The sequence below is a fragment of the Artibeus jamaicensis genome, unplaced genomic scaffold (assembly GCF_021234435.1).
Source record: "Artibeus jamaicensis isolate MK-2021 breed Jamaican fruit bat unplaced genomic scaffold, CSHL_Jam_final contig_2170, whole genome shotgun sequence".
Classification (NCBI taxonomy): domain Eukaryota; kingdom Metazoa; phylum Chordata; class Mammalia; order Chiroptera; family Phyllostomidae; genus Artibeus; species Artibeus jamaicensis.
The window spans coordinates 1,745,730-1,756,799 of record NW_026521445.1 but is presented as its reverse complement, the minus strand read 5'-3'; the positions used below and the strand labels follow the sequence as shown (position 1 = coordinate 1,756,799).

The 11,070-nt window shown below is 42.1% G+C and overlaps 1 pseudogene; it reads left to right on the top strand.

Annotated features, from left to right (window-relative positions):
• On the top strand, positions 1-6,953 carry LOC128626331 (CDGSH iron-sulfur domain-containing protein 1-like; annotated as a pseudogene).
• The last annotated feature ends 4,117 nt before the right edge of the window (positions 6,954-11,070 follow it).

Below are 11,070 nucleotides of genomic sequence, written 5' to 3'. Positions count from 1 at the left end.
ATGTTGTACTTCTCTTCCCGGCCCCCACCGGCCAGGCTTCCCCTGGACACAGAGCACCAGCCAGCAAAACAAGACCAGACACACCTGGATTTCAGGTGAGGCGCAAGGTCCAACTGTCGCCACAATTCTATTACCAAAACACTGGAAAAAAGCCCATTCTTAGTAGATTACAGGAAAAAATATTCAGTCAAATATGATGTGAATATTATAAATATTAAAACATTGCAAGTCTGTAATCTAAAGTTAAATATTTAAAAAATCATTATTTAGGAAGCACATATCATACTCCCAGAATTTGTAGTAATAAGCATATATGAAAAAACAAGCCCTATAAAAACATATACAATGTATTGTACATACATAATAGAATGGATTATGTATACACTTACATAAAATAATATATTAGAGTCTAGAGAAATCATGTATTTCCCCAAAACTGTTGTGTGGAGCAGAGGGAAACATATATAATAACCCACTAACACTTGAAAAGTTCATTAAAGAATTCAGTAGATAATCTGTTATGTTATGTGGACCAAGGGAAAGAGAGAGCAGAGGACAATTCTGTCAGAGCCGGAAAGTAACTTCAGTCCAGAGAACGGGGGCTGGCCAAGGCGAAAGACCAAGCTGGGTGGGCCCTGGGGCAGTGGGAGCCTTGTCTTGTGAAGGAGAACAACCGGGAGGAGGACTTGATCTCAGAGAGGGGGCCAAGGGTACATTGGTTCCTTTTTGGTTACGCTTTGGGGTGACCCAGATTTCAGTATTTATTTCCCCCCAGACTGTATTGAATGGCCAGGGGCCTTATTCAGAAGCAAAAGCGAACTTTTAAAATAACATTGATTTTTTTCATGCTTGCTTTAACTCACTTAAACACGCAGAGCTTCTCAGTATTTAGTTCTTCTCCCTGTAAATCACTGTATGTTCATTACAGCTGAACAGCATATGACAGGTATAGGCCCTTATATTGATAAAGGACATTAGAGCAACCACAAAAGCTTGGCTTAAGTCACTCGGTGTTTGGATAAGGGTAGGAGGCAACCCCCTAACAGTACATCTGATTAACTGAAAGAGCTCATCTTTGCTCATAGAGCTGCAGAGTTACAAGGCTTTCTTAAATCTTCCTGAAATTTTAGGGAGAAACCTAAGGCTGATCCAAACCTGTAGAATGGAAAAGTTGACAAGCTAAAAATAACTCTAGTGATTAAATATTTGTGACTCCATCTTAGAGCTTTATCAGCTTCAGAGTGAACCTTAAGAGCTTAGTATACTTAGTAATGACCCTTCAAATCTTGTCCAAAGAACAGAGTAAAAATTGACAGCATTTCTTGTGTACAGGCTATTGGTCACTGTGATTAAGAAATGTTTTTTATATCAACATTTGAGGGGTAAAAAAAAAGAAAAAGATCTTAGACAATATTGGTTTACTGATGTATGTCCTGTGGTGCTCTGTGACAGGAATATCTTCTAATCTTCTCACAGAGAACATATTTTTCTTTACTTGGGAGTTCATAAGTAATTGCTGTAATACATATTTTCTTAGGGTGTTGAATTATACTTCCTTGAAGACAGGTACTATAGTTCCTTGAAGATAAGTACTTTGTTTTGCTTTGTTCATCCATAACACACAGTGGCTTCAGCTTGTTGAATATGGAGTATATGCTCGTGGGGATGGGGGAGGAAAGAGAGGGAGGCCAGTGGGTGGAGGGAGTACACGAGGAAAGAAGGAGCGGATGTAGCAGACATGAAAACTGATGTGGCAGGAGAAGATATGCTCACAAGTCCTTAATTTTTATTATGGTAGAGAATCTTCGGAAGGGGTCTGCTCCAGAGTAGGTTGTCCCCCAAATGCCTGTTGGGTTGAATATTTTCTCCAGAAGTCCAATGTACAAATAAATGAGCCTCAGATTTTACAGGTCAGGTTCCTTGGTAAGCCATAGCCTGGGTATCTAAGGGTAGTCTTGCCTCTCCATACCCAGGACTGCACCCTCATTATCTAATAGCCACCATCATGAGAGTAATAACCAATGAAGGCCTAAAGATGCACCAGGAGAACCACATACCAAGGTCAGACCTGCAGATGCCACCGCAGCTGGTTGTCCTACTTGGTTAAGCCATATCCCAGGAAGCCCTCCTGCTGAGTCATGGCCCTCCTGGGGTAAGCCGGAGTATCAGGGAGTGCCGGCAATGCATTTTCTGTACACCTGCCAAAGGGGACCCACCCACGGGGAAATACCCAGCCCCTTCCTGGGGCCCAGCTCCCTGCCCTTTCAGCAGATCTGATGTAGATCTGATGTTGGAGGGTGGCTCTGACTCTTCCAGACATCTAAGGACCACTCAGCATAAACCTCGTGGTGCAGCTTTCCTGCTACTTCCTTAATCCTGCCCTAGGTCAAGAAGGAACCCAATTTTCAACCTCAGCCTCAAACTCTAAGGTCATCCTTTTCCTTCCCCCAGGTTCATCTCGTCACCTGTCGAGATGTTCTGTTAGCAGCATGGGTACTAACAGAACAGCCACACGTGGTAGTGGGGAGGATGTGTATTTGGGGAGTGGGAAAAGGGTGTCTCCTTCCTCCTATAAACTCAGCTTCACCTTAACCCAAAGTCCCCCCATAGAAACCCACTCTGGCAACAGCCAAGGGGAAGAGATGCAAGCGCTTCTAGATTTCAAATATATTAGAGGCCAGAATAGGCAGATCCTTCAGTTTCTGGAAAAACATGACCAAGCTCTTTCCTCAAATGAAAAGGCTGCTGAAGTAATACCTAAATTATATAGCAGCTTCTTCTCTGCTACACTGTCATCTGAACCCTTTATTTCATGCAAGTAAAGGTGTATCCACAATGACTCAGTAAACCTTACATAGCCTTTGACTAGCGAATATTTCTGAACACCAGTCAGAAAGAGGCTTCTGACCTAGGAAGTATTTTGACTGCTTGAAGGATTCAGACGTATTATCACATCATCACAATGTTAGGGCACAGAATGGACGGTAGAATATATTCAGGCTCTTTATGCATAATAAACCAACCATGAGGCCTTTTAATTGGCCAGAGATAATCTGTTATGTTATGTGGACCTAGTCAAAAGGTAATCAAGGTTATCATTTCCTGAACCAGAATATGTATGAGTAAAATACTGACCTGCAAACAATGTTCACTAAATTGAATCAAAGTAAGGACTCTCTGAAAAAAGTCACTATTTCTTTTAATTTAGGGATTTGCCTACCGATAAACCTTGATTGAAAATTGTCCCATTGGATATTTAGCATTTAAAAAAAAACAAGTACTTAGACTGAACTCGAGAAGAATTATTCCTGGTGGAGCAGAAAGTGTCCTACTCTTGGTTCTGTCCCTAATCCTGCTGAGGCCTAAAGATCATACCGCTGTGTGATGAGTTTACCAACTCGTCTGAACGGTGGACCCAAAACAAAGTCCTTCTGCCCAGAGCTGTTCGCACCTGGTACAAGACTGAGTTCAGTAAAGCGGGACCTTTATCCTTTGATCAAGGATTGGAGAAGTGTGAGCTCACCACGCTCTAGCGGCAGCTTCTTCCTGATGGGAAGGAGCCTTCTGTATTTATACCCTGTGCTATGGAGTGGTCCAATTCTTTTAGGCATGCAAAGTAATTCCTTGTGTTATTCTTCTGTTGCACTCAGCCCTTTTGCACACGGTGGCCCATTGCTGTCATGGCCTTTGCAGTTGTCACCTGGTACTTTGTAGTCCGGAATTCTTTTCAGCTCCTGCAAGCAGCCATAGTTTGTGAAATAGTTCATGCATTGAGAGGTGTTAGCATCTTTTGGATGATGGCCTGGTGACAAGGACCAGCAAGGCAAGCCTCACTGTCCCCATATCGCAAATACATGGCTGCAAGTGAATAACCTCTTTAAGATAAAAATTTCTGACACCATCGTGCCTCCAAGGTCAAGTGCCTTCTTTTGTAATCTCCTGGCCCATTCAAATCTATCTATTACAATGAGAAATAGAAGTGGAAATGGAAAAGGACTAAGGACAGACCAATTCAGCCGTTCAGAGATGAACAGTAGCCCGGACGTGTATCACCAGCGGGAGGGATGAGAGCTCCATTTATCCTGATGTGAGAAGAATGCAGGTACTTTCATTTTCAACCTCATTTCAGGCTTCCCAGCTCCATTCAAGGCTGTGAGAGGAAAATGCAGGGCATGCTGGCCATTAATATTGGGAACAAAAGGTGTCATGACACTTGTCCTATTGTGAATGGCATTCCATTCAGCGAAGATTGTAAACATGTTTGGCATGTCTGGGTTGTCACTTTCCTATAGGAGATCTTTAGAAAGCATGCTGGCGTGCGTCCAGGTAGAATATGTGTCCCTTTAATTTCCCATACAGTGGCTGTTTATCTGTCTCCAAGGCAATTCTCACTGCATCTCAGAAGTAGATTAGAGATCTCGAGTCAGGGAAGACTGATCACCTGGGCATCAGGGCGTAAATATGAGCGAGCACAAAACAGATGAGAGACATTAACATGTGCTAAATAGTAGTGGGATGATGAGTTGGCTATTCATTATTAAAGTGGAATTTCTCCCAGGGTGTACATCTTACAGCTATGTGTTGTTTAACCTCTGTGGTGAGTCATTTGCTCGGCTTACAGCAGTTTTGTGCAAGTTGCTTGAATTTTGAAATCTTGTATTTCCAGCAAAAACCAGCATCAGAAACTCCGCAGAAGTGGGTTAACGTCTTTGTAGAAAATGCATTTGGATTGTCATTTTCCCAGTGTTTTAACTTATATTCTAGATTCCAATCATATTCCAAAAATATTGAGGAAGCTCACAGTAAAAGAAACATGTAATACAAAAAAAATAAGATCATAACCAAGACCCAAATTCACATAGAAAGAATTTTCATACCAAACTTCAGAAATATACAATCTTCCTCCTTTAACTAGATGGAGAAATCTCTGAACCGCTGCCTGAAGGGGTTGGGATGTGTTTAATTTGTCTGCTTCCTTCCGAATCCAGATGGAGGCAGTAAGTTTTATTGGGCACTTATTATATTTTAGGCAGTGTTAGAGACTTCATAAATATTGACACTTAATTATTCCAAGAATCCAAGACATTGGATCTCATTGCTCTTCTTTTACAAGGAAGAAAGAAAAACTATGTCTCTTAGTTACACCAAATAATTTACTCAAGATAATACACGGAACAAACAAGAGGACCAATATTTTATCCCAAGTGTCCTTGGACTGTAAAACATATGCCCCTTTCACTACTGCCAAATGAGACACACAGGCAGAGCAGTGGTGGACATAAGAATCAACTCAAGTTCTACTCCCAGGCTGGTAAGAATTGTACTTCTCAGTTCTTATTCCTCATGAAAGATGCACATGTTGTTGATAGATTTACCTGAAATTTACACTTTTAAGTATCACAGTCTTTAAGAAGAGACAGTGAATGAAGCATTAATGAGATTTTTTTAAGGTCTGGTCCTTCTCTCATCCTATCAAGATGCCAGTTTTTCTGTTTGTGGTCACTGGTCCCGCCATACGGACATTCCTTCCTCAATTGTCAGTTTTTAATAGCACGTGGCCTCTGCCAGGAATCCATGTAGAGTAGCTGCGTGTGCACGGAGGTTCGTTTCAGGCTGTGGAACAAGGAGAAACCTTGAAATCAAGTAATTGAAACACGTTTGCCACAAACCTTCTCTTTCCCCTGAGAGAGGATCGATTTCTTAAGAAACTGATAAATCTGTTGAAATCTGGTTGAAACACTAGTCAGAAAATACACAGCACACTTTTGAGAGCTGGTTAATTTACTGAACTCATACACACAACACTAAACCAGTCAAATTTTCTGGACACCATGACCAGGTCACAGAAGCCTTGACCAAATAATCCAGCCTTTGTGATGTGCCCCTGGTGTTCAGAGGGCCATCCCATTCCATGCTGAGTTGATTCCCACTTTCTTGACCCAAAGTGGAGGAGCCAGGGATAACAGCTGTAGTTCCCTTTTGGCTCCGTTCTGGGGTCATTATTGTGGGAAGCTGCAGATACTAGACTCAGGGTCCAGTGTCCACATACAAAATAGCTCCGGAATATATCTACTGCAGTGCTGGGCCATCTGTTCGGTCTCAGCTATGTGTCACACTGAGAAGACATTTATAACCAAATGTCCAAAATGAATCATGAGATAATATTTACTCCAGCCTTATATAAAAAAATACAGAGAGGGATTTCATGTCAGGTCAGCAGCAAACAATCTACTTACATCCACCTTCTTCCTAAAAGGCCTTTATTTAAATCACAGTATGCTTATTACCCCCAGCCCTGACTCCCAGTACCCTAATTTTTTTCTCTTCCAACTATCTTGATTTATCTCAATATGGTTCTGCCTCTTTCTCTGCTTCTCTTGTCTTATTTTCCTTGTATGGTTCCCTGACCTTCTCAATAGAATTCAACACGGACTTTCTACAGTTTCATATTAGCAGAGGTCCAGTCAAGAGACAAAATAACAAGAGCAAAGAAACCTTAATACAAATTTGTATCTAGGAACACAGTTGATAACTGAGAAAATAAAAGGGTGCTTCTGCACCCCAACTCAGTCTAGGTCCGCAGCCTGTTTGTGTTCAGTGTCCTGGCCACATGCTTTGCCAGTGACGATGCTGTGAATCTGACTTCCAGCGTATGAGCTGAATGGACTGCAGCAGTTCCCATGGCTGCAATTGGTTATCCAATGGTTATCTAGTTTACAAAAGATTTTATGTTAAAGATCATTGCAACCAATCTATGGTTAACCTTCACATTCGGAAGAACAACCCCAAGATCGTGCATGCTTTTGACTTGGAGAATTTGGGAGGTAACAAGTTTGTACCGCCATTGTTAGAGGTCCCATGAAGTCCCACTCCGTGATGGAGCTCACACCAAACACGACAAAGAGACTGGGGAGAACATGGGGCATCTGATCATTAAGATAACAGAAACTTAAAAATGAAACAGTTTGATGCTGCAAACCTGGATAAGTGTATCCAGATTACTGAGCTACAACAACAACCACTTCTGTCTAATTCACCTTCTCTGGGTTCTAGGTGTGGTATATTGTAAACTGTAGCTTTCATACTGATGGCCTTTGCTTTACTTTGAACGATCCTGGTGCACATTTGTTTAAACAAACAGACAAACAAACAAACAAAAACACTCCCAAAATCCCCAAAACAAAAACAAAGCCGGGGGCAGTGAAACCGACCTCATAGTATGTGGGCTATTTTGTTTCTGTAGGGTTTCTTTACACTCAGTATAATTATAATGGGATGCAACTGTATGTTGAAGTTAACAAATTCTTCTCAAAATCATGTTAAAAAGGAAAATGGAAGTGTAAGTAGAGAACTTTACAATATCATAGAGCTGGCAACCTCCAGGAGTCACTACCACCCCCAGCACTGACACAGAAAAAGATGATGGTGAAATTCTTAAAACTTAGAAAACATCAATTTCAAAGAACCTATGCACCACAATGTTCATAGCAGCACAATTTACAATAGCCAAGAGTTGGAAGCAACCTAGGTGCCCATCAGTAAATGAATGGATACAAAAATTGTGGTACATATACACAATGGAATTCTATGCTGCAGAGAGGAAGAAGGAGCTACTACCCTTTGCAACAACATGGATGGAACTGGAAAGCATTATGCTGAGTGAAATAGGCCAGGTGCTGAAAGACAAATACCATATGATCTCACCTTTAACAGGAAGCTAAACAACAAAACAAACAAGCAAATAGAAAAAAAAAAAACCAAAAAACAAAGACACTGAAATAGAGAACAAGGGGATAGTGACCAGAGGGGGAGAAGGAAGGGAAGTTAAGGGGGAAAAGGGGGGAGGGATTTGGAGGAACAAATAGGAAGGACACAGGGACGAGAACTAAGGGGGGGGGTGGAAATGGGAGGGAAGTGGGGAGCAAGGGGCGGGGGAGGCTGGGATGGGAAAAATAGACAAAAAAAACTGTACTTGAAAAATAACTAAATAAAATTAAAATAAAAAAAATAAAAAAAATAAAAAAAATCTGAGAAGCAAAAAAAAAAAAAACAAAAAAAAAAACTTAGAAACCAGAAAAAGATCTTCATGTAGCTCAAACTCTGACCTCTGAGTGGGAGGTGCTGCTTGGCAGGAGAAGTCTCTGAGGGGAAGCATGAGTGAGCTACTTCTGCAGGCCTCAGAAAACCTGCAGCCTCAGTCCAGCTACTGTTCTGTGAAGAAATCTCTGCTCTGGGATAAAGAAGTTATCCTGGGGTGACTCTCACAGAAATGACCAGCGATGGAGCAACTCTCTTTCACTTCTTCGTCCAGGTTTAGAATCTACCTCTGGCGCCCTCTATAGGCAGAGCTTAACATAGAGCCAGATGACAAAGCAGAAAAGTGTTTCCTGAAGGCCCCTGCTCAGCAACGCAGCAGCAGACCGAGCAAGGTGGGTTTGGAGTTGATGAGCACTAATGCAGTGGGTATAGCCCACCCTCTGCTGCTTAGCATCCACTCAACCCGCTACACACATTTTTCACTTTCATACGTATAAATATGTCCTTTCTGCCCAAGACGACGCAACCATCTTTCTTACAATTGAGACATTATCATTCCCTCCCCCCAAATGAAAAGATACCAAGTCTAATAGCTAGTGTTTTCATTTGGAGGCTCCACATATTACCTCTTGAAATCAGTCACAGTCCCATCCAAATATTTTGCTCTTTCTTCCTCTAATACCCATTCCCCATTTCCACTGATTCAGCTCAGCTGGTCAAGGCTCTATCCCTGGTTAAGGAATACAGATTTATTCCCAAAGGATCTGAATCCTTAGTGAGCTTGTGTTTCGTTGTTGTGGTAGTTTTCCATTAACTTTTATGATTGCACATAAAAGTGCTAAGAAGTGTTCCAAGAATTTTCTCAGTCCTGGTCATAATCCTCCTGCCTCATTTGTATAAATTCAACCTGACCTCATCATAGAAACTGGCATTCGTCACCCAAGCTAGCAGACAAAAGCCCATTTTCTTGGGTTGATTTGGTGGCACAGGCAACCTAAGTTGGCCAGATGACAGTCTCACTTTCCAATTTAGTGGAACCATTGTCGTTCCTCTGGTGGAAACATGTCTTGCTTAAGAACCAAATTTCTAAATCATCAGTGCTCAAAGCTACAGGACGAGGAATCAAAAATTCTGTGAGTGGCTTACTCAGTATAACAATGGGAGGAGTTGCTCCAACTTTCATTCCTTGGTTCCCAGATTTGTGTGTGGGAGAAATGGCACCACAAAGTGAGTCTGATGCAAATCACATAACATGTTCTATAAAACAGAACCCCATCCCTTTCAAAGCAGTGTCTTCTAACTGCTGAGCCTTTCATATGCTATTCTTACTTCATGTCAAGCCAGTGCTTCAGAATAGTAAGGAGTGTTACCTTGTGGGAGGGAATCCGATGGCATGTGTCTGCCAGCAGGGAGCTGGGTAGTCTCTCTGGAGAATGATGCTTTAACTCTACCGCGTATTGGTCTCCGCTGTTTGCAGGTTAGACACCCTCCTAGAGAACAGAGTCATCACAGAGCTTTATAAAGTTGCAGGTACTTTTCATACGTATGTGTTTCTCAATAGCTTAGTGAAGAGACTACCTCCCGTGCCCTCTTGGGGGGGTGTAGTTGGAGTATTGATGTACAGTTTGCATGTGATGTCGTTCTCTGACCATGACTTCAGCTGAAAGTTTAAAGACATGTGATTATCATTTCCATTCTGGAAGCACATCAATGTGCTCACGAAAATCCATCTCATACCACAGACCTCATAGCTGTCCTTGTTCCCATAATGGTGAAGTGCAGTAACCACTTGAATCCTCAGTTCCCAAAGCACTTTCTTCAGTAAATACTTCACACAATCAATCGTAGGTAGTAACTTGATTAACCATAATGAGACTGTGTGTCATGGGCTTTCAGAATCCCATTTCTCACTGGCAAGGAGCTCAATATTGCAGTCAAGCTCAAGAACATGACCAATTAATCCCAAAATAACTTTGAGGATCTGATTCTTAAATTGACCCATAGAAACAATTTCTGGATAAGTTAGGGCTCATTCAGGAGATGGACTTGTTCGAAGCAAGAAAATTATATATAAAGAAGTGTTAACCAGTTATAAACTTCTTACATAGGTAAAGCAAAGCATGAAAATATAACCCTAAAATATCTAGGATATCAATTATGGAAAGCAGTTACCACCCCTGGGGCTGAGGTAACAAAGGGAAGAGGTTGGGATTATGAAAACTTAGATTGGGAGTCTAAGGAGCTGAAATGCATATGTTAGAAAAGGAGGTGCTGGTGCATCTGAGCTCAGAGAAAGGGCCCTGTGGGCGAGGGACCCAGGTCTCTGGAGAGGGGGCATTCATCCTTTCTTGCTGGTATTTCTGGGAGGAGGACAGAATGAGGGTAATTCTGCAAGTGAAAGCAAATCTAGAAGGGATTTCAGCTGCTGCCACGGCAGAGTGAAGAAACAATTCTAAAGGGATGTTCAGGGAGGACTGCCCTTGGGGAGAGTAGAATGTGGCTTGTCCCTCCTGCAGCCTTGCAATCCCCCCAAGTGCCCCTTGTTGGTAGAGCCTTATAGGGAGCAGATGGCAGAGCCAATAAGATTTGCAGAGCTCAGCCCTGGTGTCACAAAGCAGAGTATAGAAGGGTGAGTATGGAGCTGGGGACAATGACCTAATAACTGGCACTTCTTCTAGTTCTGCTCTTGTCCCCATTTGCTTTCTAAATCCAAAGCAGGAATCCATTTAGAAGGTAGATGATATTCTATCTTCAATGAATTCAATAAAACCATGTTCCCTGTTCCAGAGGCATTTGGCGCTATGGCAACTTGTTCCTCTTCTCCTGGCTTTTGTGGTTTCACTCTCCCCTGGTTTTTCCATGACTTTACCAGTCTCATTCACAGGCTTTCGGCTTCACCATTCCCCCACCCCTCAAACCTCCCCTTGCTCCTATAGTTGCCATTTAAACAAATGGCTTTAATTTATACATAGTCATCCAAGCTAGAAATTAAGGAGTCACCTTTTTATTCTATCTAGCCTTTTAACCCAATGG